This window comes from Vidua macroura, chromosome 14 (assembly GCF_024509145.1).
Source record: "Vidua macroura isolate BioBank_ID:100142 chromosome 14, ASM2450914v1, whole genome shotgun sequence".
NCBI classification, from domain to species: Eukaryota; Metazoa; Chordata; class Aves; order Passeriformes; family Viduidae; genus Vidua; species Vidua macroura.
The window spans coordinates 9,335,730-9,353,851 of NC_071584.1; the positions used below are offsets into that span (position 1 = coordinate 9,335,730).

The 18,122-nt window shown below is 43.6% G+C and overlaps 1 protein-coding gene across 1 annotated transcript in view; it reads right to left on the reverse strand.

The window, feature by feature from the left end:
- Window positions 1–16,747, reverse strand: part of PAK3 (p21 (RAC1) activated kinase 3) — a 128,306-nt gene extending 111,559 nt beyond the window's left edge. Inside the window, exons 1-2 of the mRNA XM_053990146.1 lie at window positions 16,654–16,747; window positions 9,530–9,576 (exon numbers count right to left, since the gene is read on the reverse strand). The gene's annotated coding sequence lies outside the window, so the exon portion shown is untranslated. The remainder of the gene's footprint in view (window positions 1–9,529; window positions 9,577–16,653) is intronic.
- Window positions 16,748–18,122: the final 1,375 nt, after the last annotated feature.

Here is an 18,122-nt window from a genome sequence, read left to right on the forward strand (position 1 = left end):
GAGATGCAGCACTGCCATCCCAGCCTTGAGTGTGCTCAATGAGATAAACTCCACTAGAAAGAGTACAAGGTTCAGTCAGTGACCTTGGGATAAAAACTGGAATATCACTAACCACAGCCACTTGAAAATCAAGAGTCAGGATTAAAAATAAATACACACAAACAGCAGCTGTGGACAGAGAAAGGTATCTCCTCTCTGGTTCAAATTTCTACTTACTCTACCATAGATGGGGAGCACAGAAAATTACTTCCTTATGGATGCTGAGAGATACCCCTGAATCCAAGAGTTGAGACCTTAAGGAAAAACCCAAACCAGCAACATTTGTAATAAAATAACTGTTCAAGATGTAAAATTAAGACTTTGCACAAGTATCCACACACCCCCTTTTCCGAACAAAGACAAAATTCCCAATTTCTTCAGCTTTACTTCAGAATATTCCCCAGAGAAAGATCCTTTCTGACTTCCCTTTGCTATCATGTTGTTTTCCTCTGCTTCCCCCTCCCTTTCACCTAATTTGTTCTTTAGATGTAAATCTCAGCTCTGCTGATTTCATAAGCACTTCATAATATTTTTACATTAATGTTTTACATCATAAAAGACTGTGAAGAAGCCTCTACTGTTATTTCTTGTTTCTGCCTAAGAGACAACAATGTTGCTTAGCACAGTGCACATTTACCACACTATAGGGCAGGTATGGTACAGCTCTGCATGTGCCCTATATCTGCATTTCTCCTCCCCACCCCCAGCTGTGGATGTCTGACTACTGGACCCCAGGCATGATTTTAATGGGTGATTTTTATAGGTGTGACAGCTGGAGTAAAGTACTTAGCACTTGAGAAAAGCAGGTCTCTTGGCTCCAAAGCCAACCTGGGCATTCAAAAATCATTACTCAGATCCTAAAAAATAATGAGATTAGCTTAGCAATAAAGATGGGTTTAGATATTAAAGGTTTTATTTGCCTTATGGTGTTTCTGCCTTTTGCATCTTCTAGCCTTCTTTTTTTTTTTTTTCTTTTTTTTTCCCTTTTTCCTTTCTCAGCAAGGAGAATTAGAAATTGTCTTTTAAATGAAAACAGAGATTCTTCCCATAAATCATAGCTCCTGACTTCTGGAGCTAGGATCTTGGGAAAAATACACAACCTCATCAGATTGATGGTTCACAGAAGTGATTAGCAGTGCATATCCCCATTAGAAGCACATTGTCTTGTACAGGTTCCTTCCAGGTAAAAAAGGTATCAGAATTGTCTTCTCCCCCTTGTGGATACTGTTACCCAGTCTCTCCCAGTTATCACAAAGGGGACCCCTACATTCAATAAACAGGCACATTTGCATTTGGACTTACAGACCTACACAAAATATATTTCAGAGGAAATCTCTTATATCATCAGAATTGTCACACTCACTTCATGCAGCCTGAGATATTAGAGGATATCTGTGCCCTTTGGCTGTATGAGAGAGACATCAAGGCTCTCCTAAATGCACATTGCCCAAGTTCGGGATGCAATGACCATCAAGGATTCTGAAGCCTGGCTCAGTTCATAAGGCCGTGATCCAAAAATTTCCAAAGCTCTGGGAAAAGTCTAAGGCTAGATTTAGCTTTGTGTCTTACACAAGGGGGAGAGTGGGAGATGAGAGAGCAGAACATTAACTGTATGTATCCCAATCCATCAGCAAGTCTAAACCAACTTTGTCCCCCAACACTCCCATACAAAGCAGGACAACCAGCCCTAAGCTGATAAAGGCCTACCAGACATCAGAGAGGCTGATGAGTGGACACCATGGATGGACTTGCAAGCTCTCTCTGGAATTAAAAATTGCAAATTATTCTAGAGGGATGGGGAGAATTTAACATACATTAATATATTTCAGACTTGCTACATTCTTTAAGTTCCATTGTTGAATTCTTTTCTGGGAGAAGGGGGATGGCAAGGTGACCTATTGGTGTAAATAATCAAATATAGGCTTGGCACGAGGCAAGACTCCATCCCCACTCTCAAGACTGGAAGGAAGGTCACACTTCCATCTCCTCCCTTATCCTTCAGAAGTGACACCTCTGCACTGCTTAGCAGCAGCCTGGCCAAATGGCAAGATTTGGTGCTGGAATGAGCACTCAACAGGTAACTAACCTGAAAGCTTTCAAGAGCCACCATGGCTGTTTCCAAGCCATTCTTCCAAATCTACCTCCTCTTCCAAGAAGTTTTCCAAAAAGTAGAGCAGCCAACATACCATTACCATGATGATGCAGAGGCCCACAGGCCAGGCATCAGCACTTGGCAGCTCTTTTTTGATGCTTCACTTCCAAAACTATAACCAGAGTCAGTTAAGGACTAATCATGTTCCTACTGAAGTTAATGGAAGTTGATTTCCCCATCATTTTCACCTGTGTTGAATAACTTAAGGACATTCAGCTATCAGTGCAATCAGTGATGGAGTTATACAAAGGTGGAGAAAATGGGATGTACAGCCACTCTGAAAGAAAAACTCAGGAGCAAAGATCATCACAATCCATCCTGCTTAAGATAATTTGAGAGGCCTACCTTTATGTAACCTGGTTTGGGAAGAGATATGCACACTGACTGCCTCCCTTTCCTCCCTGCAAAATCCCCATGCTGCTCTAATAAGAGTTCTCTAACAAACTAAACACAGCTTTTCAAAGCATCAATGCCCTAAAATAAATAATCCTTTAAACCCTTGTGCATTGCAGCACTTGCTGGGCCTTAGGCAGGGAGAAAACAAGACAAACTGCAGCTGTGAAATATGAAGTAGGACAGGAATGAGAAAACATTCCTTTCTCCTGAGGAAGCAAGTGTTTTGATCTACCAGTTTAAATGAGGCCTTGCAAATCAAGAGCCTCACACACACCCAGAGGAGGAAGAGCTCTTGCTGAGCTCATGCAGTACGGACCTGCCAGCGGAAGGTGTCCCAGCAGCACCAGGAGATGAACAGAACCAGCAGGAGGTGAAGAGCACTCCTGCTCTTCCCAGCCCCTCTGCTGTTACTGTTTTATTCAGCCTCCCTCCTTGCCTGCATTCCGCTGTGATCTTTTCTGCTTAGAAAGGAACCACGACGGTGCACAAGTGCAAGAATATAAATCATGTTACAAGATGTTTCTTAAGGTTTAAATATGTTTTAATCTGCAGGTATAAGGTAAGTACTCACAAGATTCTGGGAAAAGAGAAGCTGGTGATTTGGGAGCACATAGTGTAGCTCTCATTTTCCAGCCAACTCATCCCAACATGGCCAAGCACGCTCAGCTCAGGTGCTTTATTGGATGCACTGGTTTTGCAAGGTAGGAGGAAGGGACTGCCACTGCTGTTATAATTAGTAGCTCCCAAAGCCCACCCACTGTATCTAGCTCTATGTGATATCTGAAAAAGGGTGCAAGAACAAGATCCAACTTCCTAGTGCCAGTTCCTGGTTAACATAAGGCTTTGAGTCCCAGCTGGGACACTCCACCAAGCAGCAGTAAATGTCACTCTGATGGAAGAGAAGGACCATTTTTCAAAATATTTGTGTAACACTAATATCTCAACATATCAAAATACCTATGTAGGAACCAAGTATTTTGTTCAGCTTAGATCAAGTCAGAGATACAAAAACAATTTCAAGCAAAACTGAGCCACTGTCAGCATTCAGTGTCTCTGAGAGCCATCCCTGTCCTCTGGCCTCCCCAGCTGTCCTTCCTGTAACAAGGGGAACAGAAGACAGCCTGTATCTGCTGACCAGGGAACAAATGGAATATACTGTGGCAGTAAGTTAACTCAGCTTGAAGGAAACAATATTAAGCATTCCAAAAGCAAATAATTACACTCTAACTAAAGTTGTCACTCTAAAGAGTCTTGCATAGAAGAATGAAGACTTGCTCAGTGTAGTCCTGTCATCTCTGAATATATTTCTCTTCACAATTTATTTTTAACTTATTTGGACACAAACTTTCACTTGCTCTTGTTTGTGTCCAAGTATAAACAGGGCTTCTTTGAAGATGGAGACTTCCAGGCTATGATAAAGTCCTGGAGGGTTGTCTAGCACCGCTGCAGTCTCTCCAAGACCTTATGTGTCCTTTGCAGAGATGTTACTTCACAACTTCTCAAAGCACCTCAGTAGATTTTGACAGATAGCTCTACGCCTCATGTAAGCACCAGCATGCTAACAGGACTGTTTTTAATAATGAAAAGTCAATAATGAAAACATAAGGAACACTGCTCTGGCATGTGCAGACACCAGCTCTTAATTTCTAACAATAGTTGCTTCTGGTCATTTCTGATTTCCGTCACTCATCAGAACCTAGTTGTTGTTGTCACTTATCTTCCAATGGAGTAGCACATGTTATTTCTAGGGAAGACACTAAAAACGTATTTCAAAGGTGTTCAATCAGTCCTGTCAGTATCATATCTGTCAAGAGAAAAACCAAGTAAGAACACCAGAACTTGAAAGTTTTACTGTTTCACACCATGTACTGCTGTAATTATCAGAGTGTACAGGCAAGGTACAAGCAGAGCAGAATTTTTCTGCCAACCACTAAAAGAGATTGGCATCCCACATGATAAACATTTCTTTAAGTCCTCTCTGCTGTGCATTTCCACATGCCCTGCAGATACTCTTCAGTCTCAGCTTGTGTGACCTGAAGGTATTACATACAAGACTTGATAAGAATACAACAATTTTGCTTCATGGCACTTTATGAAGCTTCAGTAATTCAGTGCCTTTTATAGTGAAAACCTATTCTGGTATTTTAATGCAGCAAAATAATTCTGAAGCATCATCCACATTTAAATGGGAATATTCCCAATCAGGAAGGCAAACCCAGAGATTATTGTACTAAACTGAGATGTGACAGATTCAAACACTTGTCCCCGACATAACATGAAATTGTCCTGACAGATGAGGGACTCTGAACCTGTCATACCTGGTTCAATGCTTGCACTAGCTCTGTATGACTCTATAGGACCACATTCATAAGCAGATGCACCTATGTGCTGAACAACTTCCATGTGTGCAGCTGGCAGAGCAGCAGCCCCTGTAACAGCCTGGCAATGCTCCTCTGGTCAGGAAGAGCTCTACTTCACAAGGATTTGATTGTCCTCCATCACTGAGAAACTGAAGAGTAGCCAGCTACCTGTAAGCACATCTTCTGTACCCAGATCTCTGCCCAAGTTCAGCACTTCAAATGAGAAGAGCCAAAAGGGACATTGTTGTTGACTTTCCCCTCATTATTCTGTAGAATGCCACATCTCCCCTTTCTTCACCTCTGTTTTACACCAGCATTTCACTAAGACAGCGTCCTAAACAAGAACTCAGAAAGTAAGGAAGATGGATTCTGTGATTCTATTACCCAGAGTGATTTCTAGGACAACCTTCCATATCCCAATGTACTTCATCCTCAAGATATAAATATTTTTTTCCTCTATGCATGTCTCAGGGACTTCCCTATAGATTTTACAGCAAAAACTATTGAAACACAGATTCACACAGAAACTTTATGGAGTGCAAACACACACTGTTGCTCTCCTTTCTAAAATATACACATAATATGAGATCCACCTCTGCTGAGGTGAATTTCACTTGATCTTGGCACAACTTACATGAGTGCTGACACCAAAAAGAAGCCTGCTCCTCATTCTCTTCATTTAAGGGAAAGAGGTTCAGCTTTATATTTGCAATGCTTCCAAAATAAGCAAAGGATAGTACTGAGAAACTCTGCTGGCTCTGCAGTACTGCAAAGCACCGGAGACAAGGATGGGAAAGAACCAGCACTGTGCAACAATCTTGTTCCACAGTGTAATTAACTCTCATTTTCCCTGGCCCTGGAGTGCTTGTCTCCTTCAGCCATAACTGAAAGAAACAACAGAAAGCTCTGGAGGCAAGGGAGGGGACAAAAGTAGCTGCTAAAAGTTGTTCTCCCTTTTGGCATTATTGCTTATAAGGTAACTGGCTAATTTTTTTCATCACAGAGGTCATTATAAATAAATTCTGCATACAGATCAAGTTGAAACAGAACAATTAGGAGTCAGGAGAGTCAGCCCCCAAAATTACACTCTCACTGGATCACCAAACAGCCTTGGGGGGCCCGTTCCATGCCCATTCTGCCATAAAATGCTCTTTTACTGGGATACCACAAAAAGCCTGACATTGGCTGAGACCACAGCCTGTCACATTGTTCACCACAGCCTCGCTGCCTCCCCACACCCTGAACACCTCAGTTTCCCCTGCACCCCCAGTGTGGGCAGTTTGGGGCTGAATCTGGCACAGCCCCAGTGCTCCCAGTGCTGGTGCAGGCTTGGGAACATATAGCACAACATGAGCCATGTCCCACTTCCCTCACCTGGAAAATGGAAAGAAGCCAAGATTCTATTTCCTAGAGAAGGCTGTGGAATGGTGTCAACTCAGGAACTGCCCTGCACCCCTGACAGGGATGAAGCAGGAGATGTGCAGGTTCTGAGCTTTGTGTGCTCTGCCTCTTTCCAGACTGTGGGCCCAAACAGCAGGGCAGGAGCACGTGGCTTGCTGGCTACCAGTTCAACTATCCTGACTTGTACCTGGGCAACTTCACAATGAGCAACATAAAGAATTGTTTTCTAATTAGCCATGCACACTACAGGAAGAACCATATAGCTGATAAGCACAAACAGAATCATCATTCGATGAGACTTTATTAGGTACTTACAACTGAGATTGTAGCCATTTGTCCTGACAATAAGCTTAGGCAAAAGTGATGCTTGGTGTCCTTTAAATCTCAACTGGTTTAATTAGACTAGTTGAGGATATTTGATAATCCAGCCCTTTAGCCCCTCTAAAAATAATAACATTGTATGTCCCATTTATTAATTTTGATTTATATCAAGATACTCTTCTGTTTCTCTAGGGGGCATTTGCAAAAGTTAAAATGCAGAGCCAGACAATAAATCCATCCAGTACCTAATGAAATGACCTTCCAAGGAAGTAAAACCCCATCACCCTGAAAAGCCAGAGAGGCCTTTGTTGGATTTACTGAAGGTAACTCCAGCTTGAAAGATGGCATCTCTGCCTGAGAGGCTGGAAAAAGTGGTGGCTATCATGTTTGAGTGAATTATTAAAAGTGACAGTTATCTCTGTATGCTTACAATTGGAACTTCTGATTTCACAGACTATAACAAATGCACTGCTGCTGTTCTGAATGGCCTAGCATTAATAAAGCAAACCAATTTTGAGTGCCCAAGGCCGGAACCTCAGGGACAGCAGATGGTGACCAGGATACCCATTCTCACATTAGCATAAGAACAGTATGGAGTGGGTCACAGATTGCCTTTAAGCAAGCTTTCAGTTGTCCACACAGTCTCTGCTTCTACCAAATGAGACAACACCATTGTTTGGGATTTTTAATTTAGGTAATCGGTGCTTCATTACATAAAATGTATTTCACAAGCAAGGCAAGCAATAAAGAAATCTATCTCCTTTGTAACTACTTGCACTCCATAAGCACCTTATTCAAGCTTTGCACATGCAACAAAAGGAAATAACATCCTTGTTCATATGTGCTAAAACCCCTTGGACAAATTACTTCAGAGCTCCTAAAATTAGACCTTTTTTTCCCTAAAATTCCTTCTAATTTTGTGTGCAATTACAACTGTAATTTCTTGATCTAGGTAAGCACAAATGGCATATGCATTGATTTCCAACTTGATGCTCTCATTGAGAATCAAAGCAAATCCCAAACAGAAAATTTGAAACTGTGCCTCAAATTCTTTAAAAAGAGTATAAATCCATATGCTTACCTAGATTCAAAATTAAGACTGTCCTGATTTCAAAAGAGGCAAAACTTCACCCCATTCCTAATTTAAGCCTCAGAGTTAAGTAAAAAGCAGCTGAGGACTGGACTCTCCAGAGAGAAGTTCAGAGTGGGACTCAGGATATCACATGCAAACGTTTATGAGATATTTTGTCCTTTCTAGACAACACAGGTAAGTTCCACTTTAAATAAAGTCTCACAGAATGTGTGTTTGATATCTTAACATCAGTAATGAACAAAGCCTTTGTGTTTACATGTCTGTCTTCTTGGCTGAGTTAACTCAGATTTCTGAAATAATAAATTAATAATTAACTTCTGATTTCTGAAAATATGACTCTGTATTCCTCATATTTTGTGCTCCTTGGACAGGGATCCTCAGCTGAGTTTGCTTCCTGGCTGTTTATTTAACCATCAAGAGAATGCTTCAAGAATACTCATCATATGCACCACTCAAATTAGATCTGGAAAACCTTGAGGAAGAACCCTATTTTTGAAAAAACAGGAAGCACATTAATTGAGAGATTCTGTACTACCTCACAAGCTCTCTGCAAAAAAAGATAAAGAAGGGCAGAGATAATCTCTTTTTTTTCCCTCCATCTGAGAAACAGGAAGGAAAAAAAGGGGTTGTTACTTCCACTTCCAAACCTAAAGGGTTAAAGACGAGTTAAAACAACCCACACACATATTGTGTGCCCACAGACCTCCTCCTTAGCACTCACTTACTCTAGAAAATTGCAATCATGGCTTCACCTGCCTGGATTCCCCTTGAAATCCCCATAACAGGAACTGTTGAAGCAAAGATTGGTATTAAAAATCTGCAGGGTGTCCAATAGATGGTCAACTTCATTCCAAGTCAAAAGGGCAAAGCTCCAGTGGTGACAGTGCCATGGATTCCCTAGAATGGATCTTGGCAGGCTCAGCAAGCCTCCAGCTTCCCAAGCTGTTCTCCAAAGCGAGCCCAACGAGGAGCTAGCAAAGGCAAGTCACTCCACACCACAGGCACACCCCAGATTCCAGACATGGTTGATGGTAAGGCAGCTGAGAATTACAGATTTACACACAACACAGACTGGCACAAGGAACAGAAGAAAATCTTTTGTTGATGTTGCTGTTCTTGTTTCTCATGTAACACAGTTTTCATTCCCTAAAGCCAATGTATTAATTGCCAACTGAAAATAAGTCATCTCATCATCTTACTTGAATAAATACCATAATTCTGGAGCTTGACTGGAAAATTCAAGAAGCCATATCTGAACAGTTAAAGCAAATAATTACTCCTATATCTTGATCAGCACATTTCCTTCTCTATGAACTACTTGAAAATTATGAATTCTCTAGAAACTTCAGGGAATTAAGGAAAACTTTTGAATAAACTGGAGAATAGTCTGGGTCACATGATCACTGCACTCCACTGAATTATGAGGGTCCCTTCCTGGATGAGGTGTTCAGAAGGTGCCTGAGGAGTTTGCAGTTGATAGATGAACTATGAAAAAACACCAAGAGGAGGGACTAAAAGCTGGCTCCTTAGGTAATCTTGAGCAGAGCTGCTTATTGCTTAATTTTCTGAAATGTTTGTCTTCAAGAATTTCAATTTTCATTGAACTTTCTTCCAGATACTTCTGAGTATGGAATTTTTAAAATTATACCAAATGAGAATTTACAATCCTGCCACTGGAACTTGGTCCCCTGAAAAGACCCTCTGCCTAACACCCAGTGTTGTTTAACAGAGAGAAAATGTAAATCTAACAGCATTTATTGACTCTACCTTTGGGGGAGGAACTTTCCACTGCTGCAGGTGTCTCCTGAGTGGTTCTAGAAGGAGTGAGGTAGAAGAAGAGAGATTGTAATTCGTGCTGGAGGGGAAGTGTCATCTTGTCCTGTCAGTGCTAAGACTTCTTACACTTGTCACAGAGTGAGAATGAAAGAAGGAAGATAAACATAAACATTACAGTAAAACACTACAGAAATATTTTACACTGCTTTCAGGATGTATATTTATAGCCAGAGTAGGGATGTATTATTTTAAAAGTACTATTTTAAAATGTTATGTAATATCTAATTTATTCTTCTCAAAATCCATTGGGGTGGTCTACAGAAAAAACCCACACTGTAGCCAAAGCACTGCAGGCAAGTACTGGATGTTCTGTAAAAACATTAACAGTTTTTTTGCCTGCAAATCTGCTCTCCATCATATTTCTCATCTTCCACTCCTCAGTTCCCAAGATACTAGAATTTCCTCAGTTCTGTGGTTACCTAGAGTTTTCTCATGGAGACAAGCCTTGAACACACAATGAAGAAAACAAACAACTATCAAAAATCCCCTAAAAACAACCCTTTAGCTTATTATTCCCTTATTCTTCCTGTGCAGGCTCAGAGCCAAAGACACTCCAGCCACCGCTGGGGAGATCAGTGGTAAACATTGTTAGCTGTTAGCAGAGGAAAAATCTTAAACGAAACAGGTCTTCAAGGTATAATTTTCCCCCGATAAATATTAAAGAGGGGCAAAGCCAACACCCTTCTTTATCTCTCCTCTTCATTAATTAATATTATAAGCACTGAAAACGAAAATGGGCAGCTTCTTTGATCCTATGGGAAAGCCCCACAAAATAAGCAAAAGGCTCCTGCCCCATTTGTCACATGGCTGCCACAATTTGCAGGTGGTATGGCAGAAATGAAATCCCACACTCTGATGAAACCTCATGTGGGTAGGTGCTCTCCCAATGCACTCTGTGCTGGGCAATGGCCTGGGCAGACACCTGTCTGAAATGCCTTTCTGAATATGCAAGAGAAGGATATTCCATTTCAGTTCTTGCAGCTGTTAAGGAGTCCCAGTGAAATGATCATTACAGACCTGTCAGGCCAAAATGTGCTGCACTTACAGAGCTTTTATATGATTTGCCTCTAGCTGACTGTAAAGAGTGAGGATGATACATAGCATCCTTTTTATAGAGATCTCAAAGAGATAAAAATAGTTTTCTATCTGAAAGATGCAAAGTGCAGGTAGGTTAAGTGAAACATCCAGTTTCTCACAGCAGGGCAAGAGAATTGGGGACAGAATCCAAATCAGCTGATAACAGTCCTGTGACCTCAGCACTAAATGGGGATCTTACTGTACTTACACCCTCTTTCTCAGAAAACTTTGTCCTAGCAAGGTGTTCTCCAAAGAGGTACCACTGGTCTGGGAGTCCTGCTGCAGGAGCTTGTGTGGATGAGTGGAGAAGGCTCCTTCAGTAACAGCCTTTCCAGGGCTTCTTCCAGAGGTCAGTGATCTTACTGCCTTGTTGGGTTTTGGGCTCTTCCTGACTTTTAATTTCATCTGAAGGCTGTGATTCATTGTTACTCAGCAATAAACTGTTTTTCTTAAAATGGCTAATCAAACTTTGATGAGGCCCTTGAGCAATGGGAAGATTGATTAGATACATTAAAGGTTACATGCAGAGCAAAACTGAAGACCAGGGCATAAACTCCTACTGAGTTCAATAGAATTATGAATTGGTATTTCTACATATATTTTTCCCCCTGCTCTATCCCATATTTTTATGTATTTGTGTAACTATCCCAGCATCTTGAAAGAGGGAAATGTGGAAATCCCACATTTTGCTTAGCTCCACACCCTATACACTGTGAACTAGTTAATGTGGCAGAAAAGCTGCAGTGTCACAGGCTCTGCCCTGCCCATCAGCCCTGTGCTGTACGTTCACCCATGGGTGGGATGAAAGGGATGTTTTTGATGGCAAGGGCTGGGAGGTGGGCAAGGAAGAGAGCTTATCCTGCAGACATTCAGGAGTGACCACCTGTGTGTGAAATAGAAGCTCTCAGCAATGTTTAACTGATGGTGCAGACCTGAATCCCTCACTTTAATGTTTATGTCCTTAGCAATGCTTGCTTTCTTACTTTCCAAAATCTTCAGCAGTGAAGATGCTGCATCCTCCCTAGGCAGCCTGTTGTAAAATTTACTATAACTCCTGCTGGAAAGAATCCTTAAATTGATAAGGATAAACTTCTGAAAAACATACTAATCTATGTGCTGATCTATGAAGGCAAGAAAATGAGCTACAATATGGGGAAATGAACTGACCAGGAAGTTCCTGTTGTATGGTCTTTATACTGTCACCTGAGCCACACAGGACAAGTCACATCAGGCTAGAACAGCAGAGCAGGTGACCCTCAGACCTACTCTAATATTGCAGTCCTTATGCTACCACGAAAATAAAACATTCACACCGCCAGACAGCAGGTCAGTTTTTCCAGCTGATCCTCTGTCTTATTATGTAAGAGACACTGTTTGATTATTGCTCTCTGCTAACCTCTGCATAAATCAGCCATTAAGAACTAGAACAGAAATTGTTACTGAAAATTCAATCAGTGTTTCACTGACTTTTTAATATACCACTATGTGTACATCAAAATGCATTAACCTGCTCGAGCCTATTGGAAAAGATTTTATTATTGAACTCCATGCTACCTAACAACAACACAACAGAAAGGAGCAGTGGTCCAGGACTTGGGAGGGATAGCAAAAGTTAAATACAACTTTCTCAACTTCAGAACTCATAAATGATATATTTAGGAGAGGGCATTATCCTTTATTTCACCTACAAAGATGTTTTTAACTGCAACACTATTTAATTTCTGTTTTGCTTTGGCTGACTCATGTTCACAGAATCACAGAACCACAGAATATCCTGAATTGAAACGAACCCACAAGGATCATCAAGTCCAACTGGCCCTGTCCAGGAAGACCCCAGTAATCCCACCATGTGTCTGAGAACATTGTCCAAATGCTTCTTGAGCTCTGTCAGGCTCAAGAAGAGCCTGACACTTCCCTGAGGAGCCTCTTTCAGTGCCCAACCCCCTGGTGAAGAACCTCTTCCTAATATCTAGCCTAAACCTCTCCTGACACAGCTTCATGCTGTTTCAAAGCCCTTGTTTATGAGACCTAGTGACATGTGAGGCCAGCACAGATGATCCATACCTTACCTTTCCCTTTTTCTTTCCCTTTCCCACAGAAATTTATAACTTCCACAGCATTTGATGCTCATGGGCACAAGCTGTCTTGCAGATAATGCTGTCACTTGATGGTACCCAAGGTTTAAAATTTGGGAAACTGCTGACACTGGTCAGTGACTTTGCTTGGGGCACATGGTGTCAGGGAAGGAAATGTCTTATACCATAGAAATATGACAGGATGGATCCATCCCAAAATCAAATTAATCCCTTAGGGGAAAAAAACATAGCAAAACAAATGGGTTTCATTACTGAAACTGCAAGAAGCTCCTGGAAAAAAACCCACAGGTAGAAAAGGGGACACATTATTTCAGCACTTCATCCAGTCCAGTGACACAGTCCACAGTCTGTCACATTAATGCTGCATTCAAAGGCAGGATTTAGGAGACAGGTTCATTGCAAGGCTACAGCTGTGACAATCTTAACTTCACATCAGAGTAAACCACATGGAAGATCTTAGCCTTAGGAAAGCTGCCTGTAATGAAAAGCAGCTATGAAAAGGCCCTTTTCACATCTCATCTATCCTCACTCTCTCTGTATATCAATCTATTTATGTATATACTTTTACCTACCAAGAAGGTATAGAAGACACAACCAGACTCTTCCAAGAGGTGTACAGTGAAAGGTAACAGACACAAACTGAAACATGGGGAATTCTGATTAGATTTTTTTTTCCATAAGGATGGTCAAACTGAAATTGCATCAGAGAGCTTGTAGGATCTCTGGTTTTGGAGATATTGCTAATTTAACTGAACCAAGCCCTGAGGAACCTGCAAAAAATTGGTCCTGCTTTCAGCAGCAGGTTGGACTATATCAACCCCACAAGTCACATTCATCCTAAATTATTGTGTGATTTTTCTTGGGTAAACTTGGAACCAGACCATAGGTCCTTAGTAAATATTAATATATTTCTATAATACTTAAACTGACCCTCTGCAGTGATCAAGAATTGAGACAGGCTGCCAGTACTCAGCTAAAAGGAATAATGGCACTACCCACAAAATACCCACAAGGGCCAGCACCTACCCTGGAGAGCTCTACACTCAGAAACCTCCTCCAGTGCACTCAATGAACACTTCATCCATCATGGACTCAGTGTGTCCAGGGAGATTCTATACATTCCCTGCTGTGCTCAACAGAACTGTGACTACAGACCCCTGGTTCCATAGTGAAACCTTCTAGAATATGATGCACTGAAAGAAAGATTACTGGGGAGTTTAAAAAAAAAAATCCTATAGGATCTCAAAAGGTATCTTATTCTATCTGAAGGGCTTAGGTTTCAACTAGGAGGATAATTTTAAGGCACTCAATTTTAAGAGTGCACTGTGAGAGACTGAGAGTATTTGCATATACTGAAATAGTTATGATCAGATGATTTGAAGTGATATCTATTGATACCCAAAGGTATTTTTGGGCCCATACTTTCTTCACTGACTGTTTTAATGTAGTTGTTTGCCAGCTACTGACAGTCTGTTTAGAAATACCAAGGAACATGAAATCTGGAGGTGTATCAGTGTGGGAGCGTCCACTCCAAAACCTCTGTGAAAATAACCTTCAGGGAAATCAGCCAGAGAAACAGTTTGAAGCCAGCTAAGATAAGAATAAATATTCATGGCAGCTAAGGATTTTGCATTTAATACCATTCTGCTAATGCAGATAAATATTCAGATTTCCCTGGCTTCTGGAGAGTAAACCCGGTTTTAAAGAGAAATCCACACAACAGCATTCAAATAACATTACAACTGCTGGTAAGGGTTTTGGCTGACGTGTTACCCTAGTTTTTACAGACCAAATGAAATCTCAGCAATTTAAACATCTACATCAGACAACAGATGCAGAAATATTCATGCTCTGTATCACTGCTGCCTATGGCAGAGGGATGGCTCTACCTGTACCATACTGTGCACCATCACACTGTACTTCTACCTTTCAGAACTGTACTTAATTCACAGGTAAAGCACCTCTCACTTATTTTTACATCTTTGCATTTAATAGTATCATCCAAAGTTAATATTCTACTACTTTTACTCCTACCCATTTGTCTCTGTGCTAAGGTAAATGTTTCTGTGGTATAAATCCCAAGCTCACTGTCGAGTGTAACCAACTCTGAAGTAATGACTACCTTCACAAGATTCAGTTTACAGGGAAGATACACAGCTGAACTAGAGTTAACCATGCTATTGCAGCTGTCAACCATGTTACAGCAGCAGATCTACAGAACCTCCTAACCAGGTAGCACTTTCCTCTCCCGGTGACCAAGAAGCCTTCCCTTACACATTGCTATACATTAAAGTAATATTAAATTGAGCAGGCTTCTGGCAGGATTTCCAAAGTACAATGCTCAGCTACCAGTGTACAGGTTTGAGTCATCAAACACTCTGGAAGTCAAGGTGTTCAGCTCTCTTAGTCATCAAACACAAATTTTAAAAGAATGAAGATAAATATAAACAGAATCAGCACATTTATGATTCCTAGTTAAGAAGTTACCTTCAGCATCAGAGCTATTGGAACAGCCCTACCCATTCAGCTTGTCAGCCCCTCTACCTTTTAAAAGTATACCAGAGATCACAGCAGTCAATACATTTATTCTTTCATTTAACATATACTTATCCTATCCCGAATCTTTGTATGATCCTGACAATTCTCACTCCAGTGAGAATGACTTGAAGACATACAGACCATGGGTTTCGCCTTTGTAAAGAAAACTATTTACATGTAGGGGTACAATAGTTTACTAGAGCAGGTACTTTGTAAAAAATAATGGGAAAAGAGCATTCCAGCTGCCAGAAGTGAGTGTTCCATCTCTGCTGGGACTTCTGCCAGTTAGAGACTTTGCTGCAGCAAAGTTTTTACAGGATCTCAGTGCTCACTATCTCTGTTAGACAGAGTATGCCCAGAATGTGTCAAGAGAGAAAACCTGAATGCTGCACTGAAGTGACCAGTAACAGGAGAGAGGGGAGCTCTGCACCTGACCCAAGGGGAGGATGGGTAATTTAACCTTCTGTCTTGTTTCAGTAGAAGTGCAATGTTCATCTCCACTTCTAATATTGTATTTACCAATCTCTTAAACTGCTCAGCCAGTTGATGGTGATCCCTTAAACTAGGGCATCAGATCCAAACCGAGAATGGCTAGACAGGCAGATGGATTATGTCACTGGCAAAATGAGAAGTTTTAGGCTGTGATTGGCTTCAAAGGCAGCCTTTTCCAATGACTGTCTTCCTGTGAGTCTGGAAGTGACTTGTGTACAGACGCTCAAGACCATGCTGCTGAGCCTCCAGATTAAAAATAACAAGTTAAAAGTTGGGAAATGTTTAATATGTGAAAAACAACGACCTTAAGATATTTGAATGGCAAGTCACTGAAGGTGCATCTGACATGGGAAGGTGCATCTGTGGCACTCAACTTGGCCCAGCGGGCAAGCAGCCCGGTTCGCCGGTGGCTCACACGAGGAGCCTGCAGAGTCCTTGGCCTCCCCTCCCCTCAGGCTTCCTGTGCCTGCCTGCAGCGCCAGCTGGCAGCGCAGCATCCCGGCCCCGCGGCATCCCGGTCCCGCAGCGTCCAGGCCCAACCGGCACCGCCAGGCACATGCCAGAGCCTTTTCCATGGAGCCAGTTCTCCCTGAAGCCTCAAATAACCAGACCCCCAGCGCGAGGACAGGGTTCGGGGCGGTTAGAAGGCACAGATTTGGGAATGACCGAAGAGAGCCGGGTGCTGACAAAGAGCTCGGGGCTTTCCCCAGCGCCCCGCAAGCTGCAGCCCCGCAAGGACTCCCGGCTGGGCTCTGATGCCCGGCTGGCTGTGTGGGGGCCGCGGGCTGCCAGGAGCCCGCCCAGGGCACAGCCTGTTGCCGGGCACGCTAGGTACAAAGGCAAAGCACAGACCTTCTCCCTGGCCTCTCCGCGGGGAGGCTGCGCTTGTCCTGCCGGCCGCGGCCGCGGTGCCGGCGGGGAGCTGGGGCCGGCCGCGGTGCCTCACCGGCTCCACATCGATCCGCCCGCCGGCAGCCTCGCTGCTCTGCTCTCCACCCCCTCCTTCCAGGGGGAGAAAAACGGGGCTGGGGGGGGGGGGGAGGCTATTATTATTATTCTAATATATTCTGGGGGCTTGTGGTTCCTGCAGCCAGGCGGAAGTGAACCCGCTTTCGCCCCCCTCCTCCTTCCGCGATGCTCCGGGGCTGGATGCGGGCGGCCCCAACAGCCCGGGGTCTGGTCCCGGGGCCCGGCTGCCCGCAGCCTCCGGGCGGCAGCGGCGTCCCGGTCCCTTGCTCCTCGGGCGGGGTGGGGATGCGGTGCCGTCCCCGAGAGGCAGAGGTTACTCGGGAGGCAAAAAGGAGCGAATTATTTTCTCCACCCCAGTGATGGGCGGGCTGCCCGGTGCCCGCCGGGGCGCGCTCGGCGGCCCCAGAGCCCGCTGAGGGCAGCGGTGCCCTCAGTGACGCGCGGTCACAGCGCCAGAGGAAACGCTACAAAAAGCACCGAAATGCAAAGGTGTCCGCCGGCTCCGTAGTGACATCCCGTGGTGCGGGGACACTACTGCCGATGGCCGGGGCTTACCCAGGCCCCCGGAGCTCTGCGGGGTGACGCGCTGCCCGCAGGCTCCGTCCGGAGCAGCGGCGCACGCCGCCCGAAGCAGCGCCGGGGAGCTCCTGCAGGGCCCCCCCACAGTCACCATCCGTGGCTTGCTGTTAAACCAGCCCTCTGGTGCTGCTGCACAGCTGCCCTGCCACAAACCCGGGCACTGTGGGGCGTTGTGCCGTACAAACGTGTCGCATCTTCCACAGAACTCGGGAGATCAACGAGGGCTCCGAGCTGAACTGTGCCGCTGGCCTCGTGCCTAGGCTGAGGGGCAGAGTGAGAGACACCAAATGAACATCCATCTAACAAAGGCAAATGTTAATTTCTTAATTCAGCGTGTGCCATCATGTTGAATCAGACTTGCAGAACATCTCCCCTAGCCAAGAGGCACCTCATCTCAGTAGAGATGAGGTGGTGAAACTCTGTCCCTCCCGAAGCCTTAGCTACTCTAAAGAACTCTGCTATCCAACTTACAGGTCACACAGCACAATGGGATGCTCTGATGGCCTGTGACGAAAAGGCAAGAAGAGAAAAGACAGTAAAAAAGACCGGAACTCGGGGACCAAAACACCACAACCTATCCATAGTCAGGAGGAAAGCGTGAAGCCGGACTTAGGCACAGCTGAGCTGAATGGATTCCAGCTTACAGGATGCTACTTGTAATGGGGACCTGGTGGCATCAACCTACAAATGTCTCCACAGCCCCTGGCAAGCTTGGTAAGATCCATACCACCATATTTACAAAGCTTAAATTGCCCAGACCAGAAAGATTAAGG